This window comes from Schistocerca piceifrons, chromosome 6 (assembly GCF_021461385.2).
Source record: "Schistocerca piceifrons isolate TAMUIC-IGC-003096 chromosome 6, iqSchPice1.1, whole genome shotgun sequence".
NCBI lineage: Eukaryota > Metazoa > Arthropoda > Insecta > Orthoptera > Acrididae > Schistocerca > Schistocerca piceifrons.
The window spans coordinates 78,779,383-78,795,276 of NC_060143.1; the positions used below are offsets into that span (position 1 = coordinate 78,779,383).

At 43.3% G+C, this 15,894-nt stretch overlaps 1 protein-coding gene and 1 non-coding gene across 2 annotated transcripts in view; one reads left to right on the top strand and one right to left on the bottom strand.

Annotated features, from left to right (window-relative positions):
- LOC124802799 (agrin) overlaps positions 1-15,894 on the top strand; it is a 304,188-nt gene that overhangs the window by 20,906 nt on the left and 267,388 nt on the right. The gene's annotated exons all lie outside the window — the stretch shown is intronic.
- Positions 7,904-7,987, bottom strand: Trnap-ugg. Its single transcript has one exon. It is a non-coding gene; the product is annotated as a tRNA-Pro (tRNA).

Consider the following 15,894-nt stretch of genomic DNA (forward strand, 5'->3'; position numbering starts at 1 on the left):
TCAGTCTACTGGAATAAATGCAGAATGTGGAGATGTGATGGCCCAGTACTACATCAGAGATTCCTCAATCTAATTAATATATGTTGGAATGGATTTCAGATTTAAAGATTCTTGTCACATGCCCACGCCTATATTTAGGAAAGTTCCTAGAAACAGGTGTGAAAATTATAGGAAAATAAGTGTTTTATATATTGGATATAAAATATATGCAATAATATTATGTAAAAGAGTAGGAGCCATCAAGACGTTTTATTACTAGAGGAACCAAATTTGTTTTGAAATTGACTATCATATCCAGAAACACACATACGAAAAGGCTTTGGTTTCAGTAAGCAGGGAAAAATTATGGGAAATCATGACTCGGAGGATATTCGAATCACATAATTAAAGAACCCTACATGTTTATATAAAGATACAAGAATCAGTATACACGTCAGGAAAGGAAGGTGTAGTAATGAGATAAACCAACGTGTGAAGCGGGCTTCTAGTGCGTCTCCTATTTTGTTTACAGTTTATATACACGACCTGATTAGACAATGGAGTATAAAATTAACGGAAGCATTTGTATTGCAGCAAATTTTACGCTTAAGGCGATGTTATTTGTTAAAGAGCAGTATATATATATATATATATATATATATATATATATATATATATATATATATATATATATATATATATATATTACAGAAGTTAATTAAGAACTATAATTTTAAAATTACCGTTAAGTGGCCTTCAAAGGTAAATATACTGTTGCTATCAGTAATTCTATATTAGAACAAGTCACGGATTTTACTACCTAGGGATATAGCCAGTATATGAAGAGGATATTAAAAACAACTGACCCATGTTCCAGTAAACTTATGGTACAATAAATAAAAGGCTAAAGAGTAAAACCAGGAAAAAATCACGAATAAAGTACTACAAAGTAAAGGGTGTGTGCCTGCTTTTCTCGGTGGATCTGTAGAATGGAAGTTGACAACAGTTGATCAAAACAAGATACATCATCCTGATGGACATCCCTGGTATGTTTCGAATCACATCTCTCTCTCTCACTGGTCATACCGGACTCGGGAGTCCATTACCGCACCAACGTATTTTCGCCATCTGTCCCTGTCTTGGGCTATTTCCTTCCATTCACCTTCAATACCTAGGCTCCTCAAATCAGCCTTCACATTGTCCTCCCATCTACGCCTCGGTCTTCCCACAGGACGTTTTCCCTCTAAGTGCGCTACCAGTCGAATCACATCACAAGAAGATACAATTTTAGCAGCTAATTTGATCCCAGTATCCACTAGGGTCTCATACACAAGTGACTTTACACATCCCCATAGGAAATAGTTAAGGGGAGCCAGGTCAGGTGACCCCGAAGGTCATGGAACAGGATCTCCCCTTCCAATCCAGCGACCAGGAGGTACAGCATTGAGATGGTTGCGAATATCCTCACTGAAGTGAAGCTGTTGCACCGCCATGTATCCACATCCTCTCACGAACGGCCATGGGTACGCTCTCCAAGAACTCAGGTAGACTCTTTGCGCGAATCTCAAGTGTAGGTACCATTCAAAGGGCCAGGTAGAAGATGTGGCCCATTGAGTTTGTGACCTGCAATGCCGGCCCAGATATCCACAGCAAAACGTTCTTGATGGTGTGACTCAACTACTCACCCCACAAATGGCTATTACTTCTGTTATAAGTACCATCACGATAAAATGAGGCCTCGTCAGTAAACAGCATGCTTTGGTGGAAATCTTGTCGATCACTCCATTGTTGGAGAAACTACTGGCATAATGCGACCCTTGGCGCAAAGTCAGAAGCAGAAACATATACACGAAGTACATACACATCAAAACGTCATTCACTCACAGGAATGGATGGACTTCAGTACGCAATGACACTTTGGCATATACTTATTAGGTTGGTGCTTAAGTTCGTAGCGTTTTTCTTTCGCATGTTGATATTCCGGTCGTTATAGATTTATTTATCAATTCTCATTTTTTATTTGTAGTCCACTATTCATATTTGACTTAATATATTGTCATTTTGTCGTTTAGAGTTGGTGAGTTGAGCTGTGAACGCTAGACAATGGAGTACCAAATGGAGAAATCGGAACATTTCCGACATATTTTTCTGTCTGAGTTCAGTAGAGGGGTGACAGCAGCCAGAAACATATGCGCCGTGACTGGAGATAATGTCACTGGTTTTCTCATTTTAAGGAGGCTCGTTTAGTCATTAGTGACACTCCAAGTTCAGGATCAACTTTGGCATTTCATGAAGATCGTTTGAACACATTAATACACAATGAGCCACGTCACTGTACTCGAGAATCGGGATACATGATGAACCGTCATGAATCCACCATCGTACGACATTCGCATTCTGTGGGAAAGGTTCAAAAATCGAGTGTATGGTTATCGCATTAAGCCAAAATCACAAAAATCAGCGATTGCATCTCTGCTTGCTTGTCATCAATTGGCTCTTGACGAACATTGACCATTCATGTCCTGTATCGTTACTCACGACGAGAAATGGTGTTTTTCTGCTGACATAAGGAAAACAAAGGAATGGTTGAACCCAAACAAAACAGCATCTCTTTGAGCAATGACTGCGCAGATCCACAAAATATAATGTTATGCATCTAGTGGAACAGCGACGGTGTGGCGTACTACGAATTGCTCCCCGGCGTGTAAACATCACTGCTGACATTTATTGATGTTTTGCAGACGCTATCCAAGAACAATGAGCAGGAAGACTGCGTGAAGTGATTCTATTCCACGATAGCGCCCGCCAGCTTTCTGCTAGACTGACATCCCTATACAAGTGTTGGGTTGGAAAGTCATTCCGCACCCACATTATTCACTTTATCTCACCTCCTCATATTTTCACCAATCCGATCTCTGCCGAACACGTTTCAAAGAACTCTCCTCTCGGGTGAAAATGCTCTCCGAACATGGTTCGACGAGTTCTTCGCCTGATAACCACGTGACTTCTATATTCGCGGAATCGAAAAGTAGTCCCAGCGTTGGCAGATTGTTGTAAATCGTGAAGGAGAATATATTAGCGATGACTAAAGTCTCTGTTATGTGTATCTGTTGTATTTCTTAAATTTATGCGAAAACGTTACGAACTTGTGCACCAACCAAATATATGAACTATACTTTTTTTAATAGTAAGTCGCAGTACAATATCACTGTATCTCTTAGCGTCACAATAGTGCCTTTGTTTTTTTAGATGGGTTTCATCGGCAACTCGTCAGTAAATACGTGCTCGGCAGCGTGTCGTATTTTTCATCTACTAGGGAGTCACACGACACATTCAAGACTCAAGCATATTCTGCACAAATGACTCGAAATGGTGACCTACAATTTGCAAGTCAGCAATGCTGTCCCGAACCCTTGGCGACCGCAAAACGATAGTTGGAACTCTGGAATGTTTGGCGTAACTCGCCGCATGCGAATGAAACGGAGCGTTAAGCAGACTACAAGACGTCAGCTACAGTACCCAGGTGCAACGCTTTAGCAGTCAGGATTCGTCCAGGAACTCTTGCAGCCTTGAATGTAATAATGCTGCCAAAGAGAAAAATCACAGCTGTTCCAAGAAACCGCAGGTTTCTCTGGAAGCAGTAGGTTGCGTTTCACGACGTTGAGGTATTTGTCGCGGTCGAAGTAAGAAATAAATTCGTGGTGGACGGAATGGAGTGGCGTATTAAACAGCCTTAGAAGTCGATAGCTTCAAAATCTAGAGGCAAAGCGAACTAGTGAAAGCAAAATGCAATGCCCGGGTCATAATGATATTACTAGCAGACCTCTGGACGCGTTGAAAATAATTACAGTGTTACTTGGAAATCGCAAGTTTCTCGGGAAGCAGCGGGTTGTACATCATGACACTGAGGTATTTGTCACTGTGCAAGTGAGAAAGAAATCCGTAATGGGCGACGATCAATGGAGGGGCAGCGGTGCTGATTCTGCAAAATGAGGCGAGCGTCAGTCACGGGCATCTTTGGGCACGAAAAATAATCGCGACTCTTTGTGCACCGGACTGCTTTTGTGCTTTGGAATGACGTTACAGGCACAAGTCTGCAGGGCAGGCGTACAAATCTCCAAGAAGCTTTGTCGCTACCGTTTCGTAGTGCAAGGAAGAGAGGCTGGCGCTGGACTGTATAAATATGAGGTGAAGAGGTTCTTAGAACAGCAACAGGAAAAAACGCGCGCCGCGTTTCATGCGGCCAGAATGGGATACTGCCTGCCACTCAGGCACAGCGGAGAACTTTTTTGTGACGTCACCGACAGCAGGTACGTTTCGCTACGGTGGGCGGAGATCGACAACTAATGTATGCTGTCTTCTCCTGTCAGATACACGCAGCGGAACTGAGTAAGTACAGGTCAGCCGATGAAAAACTTGGGGAGCGGTTCATAGAATTTTAAAATCACAACTTCTTAGTGTCATTTAACGTAAATGAATGACGGACCAGGAATTAATTTGGCACAGTGCGCATTAAGGTGCAACAACCTTGCCTGTTCCGGCTTCTGACAATCTTGAGTTTATTAAACATCTCCGTAACGCTATCACGGTTACCAAATAACCCTGTGACGAAACGCGCCGCTCTTCTTTGGATCTTCTCTATCTCCTCCGTCAAACCGATCTGGTACGGTTCCCACACTGCTGAGCAATACTCAAGTATACGTCGAACGAGTGTTTTGTAAGCCACCTCCTTTGTTGATGGACTACATTTTCTAAGCACTCTCCCAATGAATCTCAACCTGGTACCCGCCTTACCAACAATTAATTTTATATGATCATTCCACTTCAAATCGTTCCGCACGCATACTCCCAGATATTTTACAGAAGTAACTGCTACCAGTGTTTGTTCCGCTATCATATAATCATACTATAAAGGATCCTTCTTTCTATGTATTCGCAATACATTACATTTGTCTATGTTAAGGGACAGTTGCCACTCCCTGCACCAAGTGCCTATCCGCTGCAGATCTTCCTGCATTTCGCTACAATTTTCTAATGCTGCAACTTCTCTGTATACTACAGCATCATCCGCGAAAAGCCGCATGGAACTTCCGACACTATCTACCAGGTCATTTATATATATTGTGAAAAGCAATGGTCCCATAACACTCCCCTGTGGCACGCCAGAGGTTACTTTTACGTCTGTAGACGTCTCTCCATTGATAACAACATGCTGTGTTCTGTTTGCTAAAAACTCTTCAATCCATCCACACAGCTGGTCTGATATTCAATGCATATTCTTGAAAAGTTGCGTAAATTACAAGTTAACTTTTGTAATTCATGAAATGGATTTTGTGAAATATTCTGCGGAAGAATCTATACTGTCAGAATATTGTCAAGTCAAATATAGTCATGTTCCATTTTATTGTCGCATGTGGCATACTGCTCGGAATTAGTCATATAGTTTATTTAAGAAATGTACTGCTGTTATAGCGTAACTGGCAGTGTGCTAGCTTGCGAGACGGAGTTGGACAAGACCAGGATCGAATCCGAGAATCCAGCCAGACTGGGTTAGGAATCTTTAGGTGACTAGGAGAAATTATTTTATAATTTTTAATTCCGTTTTAAAAACGTGTTATATTAAAACGCTTTTTATTTAATTAATTATCTTATGCTTCTTAGTCTTTCGTGTGTGTGTGAAATTTTTCAATCGATTTCAAACATTTTGATGAGCTTATAACAGTGATATGTCGTAAATTTCGGCTTCAGTTCATTTTCTTTTAAGCTGAGTGAATCAATATACTGCTTCCTTCAATGCGTATGTCGCGAAAAGGCCGTGAAGGCAAAAATTATAGATTAGGGTGCACACTGGAACTTACCAGCAATCATTCTAACTGTTAAACATTCACGACTAGAACGGAAAAAGGGGGCAATAACAGTGGTACCCTCGGTCACTCACCTGTCGAGAAAGCGAGTTAAATTGCAATGTCATCATCTTCTGAGCTGTGTTGAAAGCTTCAAGTCTCTATCTCATTGGGAAGTTAGTTTAAAAACAATTAAAAGATTTTAACCGAGAAAGCAACAGACTTGTTGAAGTCACTTGCCTTGAGGTTAAAGGCCGTTCTTGTATCGTGTGTGTTTTCTCACAAGTAAATATATTTTTGGATCGGTTCCGCCTAGAGGAAACACACTTTCTTTTCTTTTCTACTAAGATTTGTTTCGCTGGAGTTACTTTCTTCGATTTTCGTTCTATAAATAAAGGGGAAAATTGCTGTTTACTATCTGTTCAAACAGAATTTCAGTTTTTAAGAAAAGTATTTACAAATTTGAAAACAGAGAAAAGAATTTATACCTTTTCATATTTGGCTCTGAGCACTATGGGACTTAACATCTATGGTCATCAGACCCCTAGAACTGAAAACTACTTAAACCTAAGGACATCACACAACACCCAGTCATCACGAGGCAGAGAAAATCCCTGACCCCGCCGGAATCGAACCCGGGAACGCGGGCGCGAGAACGCTACCGCATGACCACGAGCCGCGAACCCTTTTCATATTTGTGAGTGCTGAAGTATATACGTAAGTGTAGGCTTCCGCGGCCGTTGTCACTGTCAACAAAATTCTTCCGGGCTGTTGACACCATTCTTCTAGACTGTCTAGTCTAGCTCAGCACAAAGCCGTGAGGAAGGCCGTTTGCAATAGAGGCCGAAACGTCGGACAGTTTCGTATACTGACAATGCGGTCAACAGCTGAGAAGAAGTTTATTGACAGTGAAGTTATATAGTATTTACGAGCGTTGGAACTTTAATAGTGGCAACTATTTATTTACAGCTCGTAGAAAATAGATAAGTTTTTCAAAGTTTTACTGACCTTCAAAGTAGTCACCAGCATTGAGTATAACCCGTTGCCATCGGTGTGGACGTCGTAGAATACTCTTAGCAGTGCCAGTTGTGTTGAGCCGGCCGAAGTGGCCGTGCGGTTAAAGGCGCTGCAGTCTGGAACCGCAAGACCGCTACGGTCGCAGGTTCAAATCCTGCCTCGGGCATGGATGTTTGTGATGTCCTTAGGTTAGTTAGGTTTAACTAGTTCTAAGTCCTAGGGGACTAATGACCTCAGCAGTTGAGTCCCATAGTGCTCAGAGCCATTTGAACCAGTTGTGTTGATAGTTCGAGCGGTGCGGTGTACTGCCCGACGAATTTGAAAAAGTTCTGAAGGAAATGCCGTGAAGTGTTTCCTTCAGTTTAGAAATTGAGTTGAACTTACGAGGGCTTAAGTCAGGGGAGTGCAGTAGGTGGTATAGCGCTTAGCAGCCCCATCAGTCAAACAAATCAGTCACAGCTTGTACTGTATGTGCTTGAGCATTGTCCTTGAAAATGATGGTCAGGTCCTGGAGAAAGTGTCATCACTTCTGTCTCTAAGCTGCTAATTTTTGGAACACAACCTACGACCAGCTTAGAAGTGATGACACTTTCTGCTCGACCTGATCATCATTTTGCAGGACAATGCTCAAGCACGTACAGTGCAAGCGTTTACTGATTTGTTTGACTCTGCTAAGTGCTATACCACCTACTGCGCTCCCCATGACTTAAACCCTCGTGAGTTCAACTCGATTTTTTAACTGAAGGAAACACTTCACGGCATTCGCTTCAGAACCGCTACAAATTCGTCGGGCAATAGACCGCTCCGCTCGAACTGTCAACACAACTGGGGCTGCTAAGAGTATCCTACGACTTCCACATCGCTGACAACGGGCTATATACAATGCTGGTGACTACTTTGAAGGTCATAAAAACTTTGAAACACGTATATATTTTGTACGAGTTGTAAGTTCAAAATGGTTCAAATGGCTCTGAGCGCTATGGGACTTAACTACTGTGGTCATCAGTCCCCTAGAACTTAGAACTACTTAAACCTAACTAACCTAAGGACATCACACACATCCATGCCCGAGGCAGGATTCGAACCTGCGACCGTAGCGGTCGCGCGGTTCCAGACCGTAGCGCCTAGAACCGCTCGGCCACTCGGGCCGGCAGATGTAAGTAAATAGTTGCCACTACTAAAGTTCCAACCCTCGTAGTTACCAGTTTCAGTGCTGCATTGGCACTATCTTCAGACTCTTCTCCACGAAACTGGGTAAGTCATTTAGACGTTTGTGTTATTATAGCGATCACTATATCCAATGGCTTTCCGTAGTCTCCTTATCGGTAGACGTGGAGCCTTCACAGCTCTAAGAAAGTTGTGATGGGTCCTTGTCTAACTTCAAGAAATCTACGGAAACCAGTTGGATGTACAGTAGTGGTCCCTATAATAACAGAAACAAGTAGATGACTTACACAATTTCGTGTAGAAAAGCCTGAAGATGGTGCGAATAGGCACCGAAACTGGTACCTAAACGATATTATTAAAAAGTTAAGGCTGTTGATATCTGTTTTCTTCAAGTTAATGAAATTATGTAGGAAAGGTTGTAAACAAACATTTCCTCAGTATTAATAGAAAGATAATTAAATAAAATCACCGACGACGCACTTTCATGACGGGAAACGGAAGACTCACTCAAAAACTGTGAAGCTTCAGTGGGTGGGGGCTACTTTCAACACTCGTCATAGTGCAGGGGATATGACAGTGTGATCAAAATACGAGGATCTACCAGCGCTTCCATAATAGGACCATTGACAGAATACAGATCAGGATGCTGCAGCTGATTCCAATACCAGCTTCTGAAACAGTGATGCTGTTTCTCTGGGAATGGAAGCAATTGTGTGAGCTGTGCGATATGCAGTGAGACCTAAGAACTAGCATTGCTTGCTGATGTGCTGCCATGTTCCCAGTTCAAACCCAACCACCTGAAATTATTGGTTATTTAGCAATTATCATTTCTGGAAAGTTCTTGAAATTTTTTATGTTTGTTTTGTTTGTAAATTCTGGAATACTTGATTTTGCTCGACAGCATGCTCTGCCCAGATCGTCAGTTGTGGTTGCATATTCGTGTTCGTAATAATCATGCTCACAGTGCCAAGTGTTCGACTTCACTGATAACCCTGCTTTCAGATTTGGATTTGATTCTAATTATGCCATAATAATACCATCTGTATATTGATTAAGTAGTAAAGGAAACAAAAGAAAGAAATGGAGTAGGGATTAAAATCCATGTCTGGGTAAAACGAAGAAAAAATTCTGTTTGCTCATGTCGGAAACTATCCAGTACGGGTAATATTTGCGGATATCCGCGCCCGTGCAAACAGAGGAGGGAGAGGAACAGCAGCTATGGCGGTGGCGAACAGGTTTGCCAGCGGCGGGTCTCGATCCCAGTAGCTGGGCAGCGGCGGCGGCGGCGGCAGCGGCCCGGCTGCGCGCGGCCAGAGCGGGCTGGCGAGATGCGGAGTGTGGGTGAACGCCCCCGCGGCCCGCGGGGTCCCTGGCCTTGGGCGGGCGGCCGGCCGGCTGCAGGAAGTCCAAGGACACTCGCCGGGCCGCGACATGTAGAGCGCGGCGCCGCGGCCCGGCCTAGCAAGTAGCGCCCCACCTCAGCTGTCTCTGTCCCTGTCCCTGTCCCTGTCTCTCAGGGAGTCGCAGTCGCGCCGGCTGCGTCAGCCGATAGCCAGCGTGGGAAACCACACGTCACGCCGCTGCTGCACGCCTTCGCTTGCGGACCGCGATCACATCCACACTCCGTGGCCAAGTGCGTGGCAGAGAGTACTTTCCGTCGTCCTTGCCCTTTTCTCGGTCTATATTCCGTAAACTAGGAATGAAGGTCACAGGTCATCCCCGTTTTCAAGAAGGGACGTCAATGTGAAGAACTATAGACCTATATCTCTAACGTCTATCAGATGTAGAATTTTGGAACACGTATTATGTCCGAGAGTAATGAATTTTCTGGAGACTAGAAATCTACTCTGTAGGAATCAACACGGGTTTCGAAAAAGACTGTCGTGTGGAACCCTGCTCTCGCTATTCGTCCACGAGACTCAGAGGGCCATAGACACGGGTCCCCAGGTAGATGCCGTGTTTCTTGACTTCCGCAAGGCGTTCGATACAGTTCCCCGCAGTCGTTTAATGAACAAAGTAAGAGCATATGGACTATCGGACCAATTGTGTGATTGGATTGAAGAGTTCCTGGATAACAGAACGCAGCATGTCATTCTCAATGGAGAGAAGTCTTCCGAAGTAAGAGTGATTTCAGGTGTGCCGCATGGGAGTGTCGTAGGACCGTTGCTATTCACAATATACATAAATGACCTTGTGGATGACATCGGAAGTTCACTGAGGCTTTTTGCGGATGATGCTGTGGTATATCGAGAGGTTGTAACAATGGAAAATTGTACTGAAATGCAGGAGGATCTGCAACAAATTGACGCATGGTGCAGGGAATAGCAATTTAATCTCAATCTAGACAAGTGTAATATGCTGCGAATACATAGAAAGATAGATCTCATATCATTTAGCTACAAAATAGCAGATCAGCAACTGGAAGCAGTTAATTCCATAAATTATCTGGGAGTACGCATTGGGAGTGTTTTAAAATGGAATAATCATATAAAGTTGATCGTCGGTAAAGCAGATGCCAGACTGAGATTCATTGGAAGAATCCTAAGGAAATGTAATCCGAAAACAAAGGAAGTAGGTTACAGTACGCTTGTTCGCCCACTGCTTGAATACTGCTCAGCAGTGTGGGATCCGTACCAGATGGGGTTGATAGAAGAGATGCAGAAGATCCAACGGAGAGCAGCGCACTTCGTTACAGGATCATTTAGTAATCGCGAAAGCGTTACGGAGATGATAGATAAACTCCAGTGGAAAACTGTGCAGGAGAGACGCTCAGTAGCTCGGTACAGGCTTTTGTTGAAGTTTAGAGAACATACCTTCACCGAGGAGTCAAGCGGTATATTGCTCCCTCCTACGTATATCTCGCGAAGAGACCATGAGGATAAAATGAGAGAGATTAGAGCCCACACAGTAGCATACCGACAATGCTGCTTTCCACGAACAATACGAGACTGGAATAGAAGGGAGAACCGATAGAGGTACTGAAGGTACCCTCCACCACACACCGTCAGGTGGCTTGCGGAGTATGGCTGTAGATGTAGATGTAGAGTCCATATTCCTACATTTCCGGCAAGCATTCGTCACAATGCCCCACTGCAGACTGTTCACGAAGGTCCGAGCACACGGAATACATCTACATGGATACTCTGCAAATAACATTTAAGTGCCTAGCCGAGGGTTCATCGAACCACCTTCACAATTCTCTATTATTCCAATCTCGTATAGCGCGGGGAAAAACGAACACCCATATCTTTCCGTACGAGCTCTGATTTCCCTTATTTTATCTTGGTGATCGTTCCTCCCTATGTAAGACGGTGTCAACAAAATATTTTTGCATTCGGAGGAAGAAGTTGGTGATTGAAATTTCGTGAGAAGATTCCGTAGCAACGAAAAACGCCTTTTAATGATTTCCATCCCAAATCCTGTATCATTTCTGTGACACTCTCTCCCATATTTCGCGATAATACAAAACGTGCTGCCATTCTTTGAGCTTTTTCGATGTACTCCGTCAGTCCTACCTGGTAAGGATCCCACACCGCGCAGCAGTATTCTAAAAGAGGACGGACAAGCATAGTGTAGCCAGTCTCCTTAGTTGGTCTGTTACATTTTCTAAGTGTCCTGCCAATAAAACGCGTTCTTTGGTTAGCCTTCCCCACAACATTTTCTGTGTGTTCCTTTCAATTTAACTTGTTCGTAATTGTAATACCTAGGTACTTACTTGAATTTACGGCTTTTAGATTATTTATTGTGTAACCGAAGTTTAACGAGTTCCTTTTAGCACTCATGTGGATGACCTCACACTTTTCGTTATTTAAGGCCAACTGCCACTTTTCGCACATTCCGGTATTTCTTCTAAATCGTTTTGCAGTTTGTTTTGATCTTCTGATGACATTATTAGTTGATAAACGACAGCATCATCTGCAAACAACCGAAGACGGCTGCTCAGATTGTCTCCCAAATCGTTTATATAGATATGAAACAGCAAAGGGCCTATAAAAATACCTTGGGGAACGCCAGAAATCATTTCTGTTTTACTCGATGACTTTCCGTCAAGTATTACGAACTGAGACTGCTCTGACAGGAAATCACAGATCCAGTCACATAACTGAGACGATATTCCATAAGCACGCAATTTTACGACGAGCCGCTTGTGTGGTACAGTGTCAAAAGCCTTCCGGAAATCCAGAAATACGAAATCGATCTGAAATCCCTTGTCAATAGCACTCAGCACTTCATGTGAATAAAGAGCTAGATGTGTTTCACAAGAACGATGTTTTCTAAATCCATGTTTACTGTGTGTCAATAGACCGTTTTCCTCGAGGTAATTCATTATGTTCGAACACAATGTATGTTCTAAAATCCAGCTGCATATCGACGTTAACGATATGGGCCTGTAATTTAGTGGATTACCCCTACTAACTTTCTTGAACATTGGTGCAACCTGTGCAACCTCCCAGTCTTTGGCCACGGATCTTTCGCCGAGCGTAAGGAACCTAATTGGTATACAGTCTGGGCCAGAAGACTTGCTTTTATTAAGTGATTTAAGTTGCTTCACTAGTCGGACGATATTTACATCTATGTTACTCATGCTGGCAGCTGTTCTCGATTCGAATTCTTTAATATTTACTTCGTCTTCTTTTGTGAAGGCATTTCGGAAGGCTGTGTTTAGTAACTCTGCTTTGGCAGCACTGTCTTCGATAGTATCTCCATTGCTATCGTGCAGAGAAGGAATAGGTTCCTAGATACTTCTAGTAATAGAACCCAGTACACAAAATGTATTCGCAGTTACGAACACGAACTACTGTATAACGGAATGGCGGCAAAGAAAATTTGCGCTGGACTGGTGGGACTCAAAGCCGAATTCCCCGCGTTGCACGAGTGGCCGCCTTAACCCCTTTGGCTATCCGTACACGAATCACGACCAGACTCAAGCTTCCATATGTCGTGGTTCCTGCGCCACAGCCTGTACTCTTACACACATTATGTAATTCCCGTGCAGAGGCGGACATTTTAATTGAAAGTCGTTGTCTGCTATCGGAGGATAAATATGATACTGCTGTGCCTGTGTTGTTAGGAAGAACGATCCAGTGTTCATTCTGACATTCTTGATAATGTCCGAAGGAATATTGCATTGTTGTTCTTAATAACAAAGGCACCATAATATCGTATAGAGCCCTGTACGTTGTCCGGTATGGCGAGTGTTCATCAAAGACAAAGGTATCGTCAGAGGTGCTCCAGAGAAGTTTTATTTATTTATTTACTGCCAAATTATAGACCTGTTACCTGATATTTTGAAACAGGTCGTACATCTTGCAATTTCCGTTTTTCATCTTCTTAAAGTTTTCTTTTGTTTTATCTACAACACTTACAAAGAATAACACTTTGTAAAATAACAATAATTTAAGGTTGAAATGTAAATAAAACTTTGTTGTTTTTAAGAAGAATATAAAAAGTTGATTGGATAGAGGAGAGATTTGTTAGTACCATCACCGAATGTGACTGACGGCGAATACCTCTGAATGATTTCTTCGAGCCGTTGACCGCCATTCATACACACACACACACACACACACACACACACACACAAATGGTTATTAGTAGAGAAATAGTATTGCTTATCCTATTTATTACTAATCCTATGTATTAGCTTCAGGTGCCCGTCCATGTACAGCATTTGATGGTTTGAAACTTCCTGTCAGATTAAAACTGTGTGCCGGACCGAGACTCGAACTCGGGACCTTTGCCTTTCGCGGGCAAGTGCTCTAGCACACAGTTTTAATCTGCCAGGAAGTTTCATAATAGCGCACACTCCGCTGCAGAGTGAAAATCTCATTCTGGATTTGATGGTTTCTTGGCTGGATCGGCATTACCTTATGTTTATTTACTGCCACATCTCGGCTTCGTCCTCGGTGTTTCTGTTTTCGCTGTCACTGTGGGTATCGCTGTCCACCATCTGGAGACTGCTGTTACGTTGCACAGAGGGATGTTTATTAGGTCGAGTCCGCTTGTACTCTTCATTTGTTGTTTTTGAAATACTGTTTGTCAATACATTTAATTGTGTCCATTGTTCTTTGTCTCTTATTGCTGTGTATATATATCTATGTATCTGTGTAATCTAATTGTAGTGTATGTCTATTGCTCGCGTATTGTCCGCAGAAAAAGACTGTGTGTACTGGGGAACCTTCTTACCTGCATGTGCATGTAGGTGTCTGACTCAGACTCACGCGATTTAAGTGCGTGGGTGTAAGGTCCGTGTCCGGTTAAGAAATGTACCATACCGCGGCTGGGATCGATATCTTTCATTCTCAACCGCTCCCTTATGTCAGAGAGGAAGTCGTGCAGTCTACGTCCATTATCACGTACATCCCACTCACCTTTCCATGTATCCAAACGCCAACTTTTAAGGTGACGTATGTGACGTATCGTTTCTATCGGCACACCAGTTATTGTGTGTACTTTATCTAGTCTCCCCATCTTTGACCAGTACCTTGCAACTCTGTATTTGATCGTGATATTTATGGGGCATATTCCGAGCACCACACACAGCGCATCCACTGAGGTGGTGCCGAAGGCTCCAGATAGCATGAGTAGGACATTTCCCTGCCCTCGCCTGACCGGTGCTTTGTTGGTGACCACGTTCAGCCTATGTGCCCACGTGCTAGCTGCGAAGCTGAGTACTGATTCGAAGAGCGCACAGTGATATGTCCGTATGACCGGTAGAGGTAAGTGCGATAGGACCACTCTTATTATCTATATACATAAACGACATTACGGACAAAACGAGCAGCAATTTACGGCTGTTTGCTGATGATGCTATGATGTACAGCTGTGAGTTGTCGCTGAGTGACTGTAGGAGGATACAAGATGACAGGCGAAATTTCTGATGATGAATGGCATATAGCCGTAAATGTAGAAAAATTTAAGAAATGTTGGAATACAGCATTAGTAGTGCGCAGCTTGACACATTCACGTTGGTTAAGTATCTGGACGTAATGTTGCGAAGGGATATGAATGAAACCTGCCGTAAGGACGGTAGTAACGAAGACGAATGCCCGACTTCGGCGTATTGGTGGTACTCTGCGAAAATGCAGCTCATCAAAACGGAGACCGCGTATAGAACACCAGAGCGATGCAGTCGTGACTACTGGCTCAGTGCTTGGGCTCCCCACCGCGCCTGATTAAGCGAAGACATCGAAGCCATTCAGAGGCCTGTGGCCAAATTTTTTATTGGTAGTTCGATCAACACGAGAGTGTTACAGTCATGATTCTTGAACTCAAATCGGAATCCCTGGAAGGAAGAGGACCGTCATTTCGCGAAACACTATTGAGGAAATTTAGAGAACCGGCATTTGCTGCTGGCTGCGTAACGATTCTACAGCAACCAACGCACATTTCGCACAAGGACCGCAAGAAGAAGAGAAATTAGAGTTCGTACGAAGCCGTACAAACAGTCGTTTTTCCATCGCTCCATTTGCGAGGAGTGATACTAGTCAGCGCGTAAGGTGGCTTCCGGAGTATGCAGATGTACATGTAGGTGCATTGCCGATTCTTTCCGTTCCATTAGGGAATGGAGCAGTGGGAAAGAAGACTTCCTGGATGCCTATATACTGTCTAATCTTTTCCGCGCGTTTCCCACGGCAGCAGTACTTAGAGTCTTTAGTATATTCCTCGATAATAGTTTCTTGCAACTTTGTGAGCAGGTTTTCGCGGAATGGTTGGCGTCAATCTTCAAGCGCATCTCCGTGACGCGCTCTCCAGTTGGTTAAACCAATTTCTATAGTCTGTTAGTCCTATTTTATGTTTGTCCCACACACTTGAGCCATACTATAGGGTGGGTCACATCTGTACAATGACTGCAGTTATCCAATATCTTAGGAAGGGATCGAAGTCT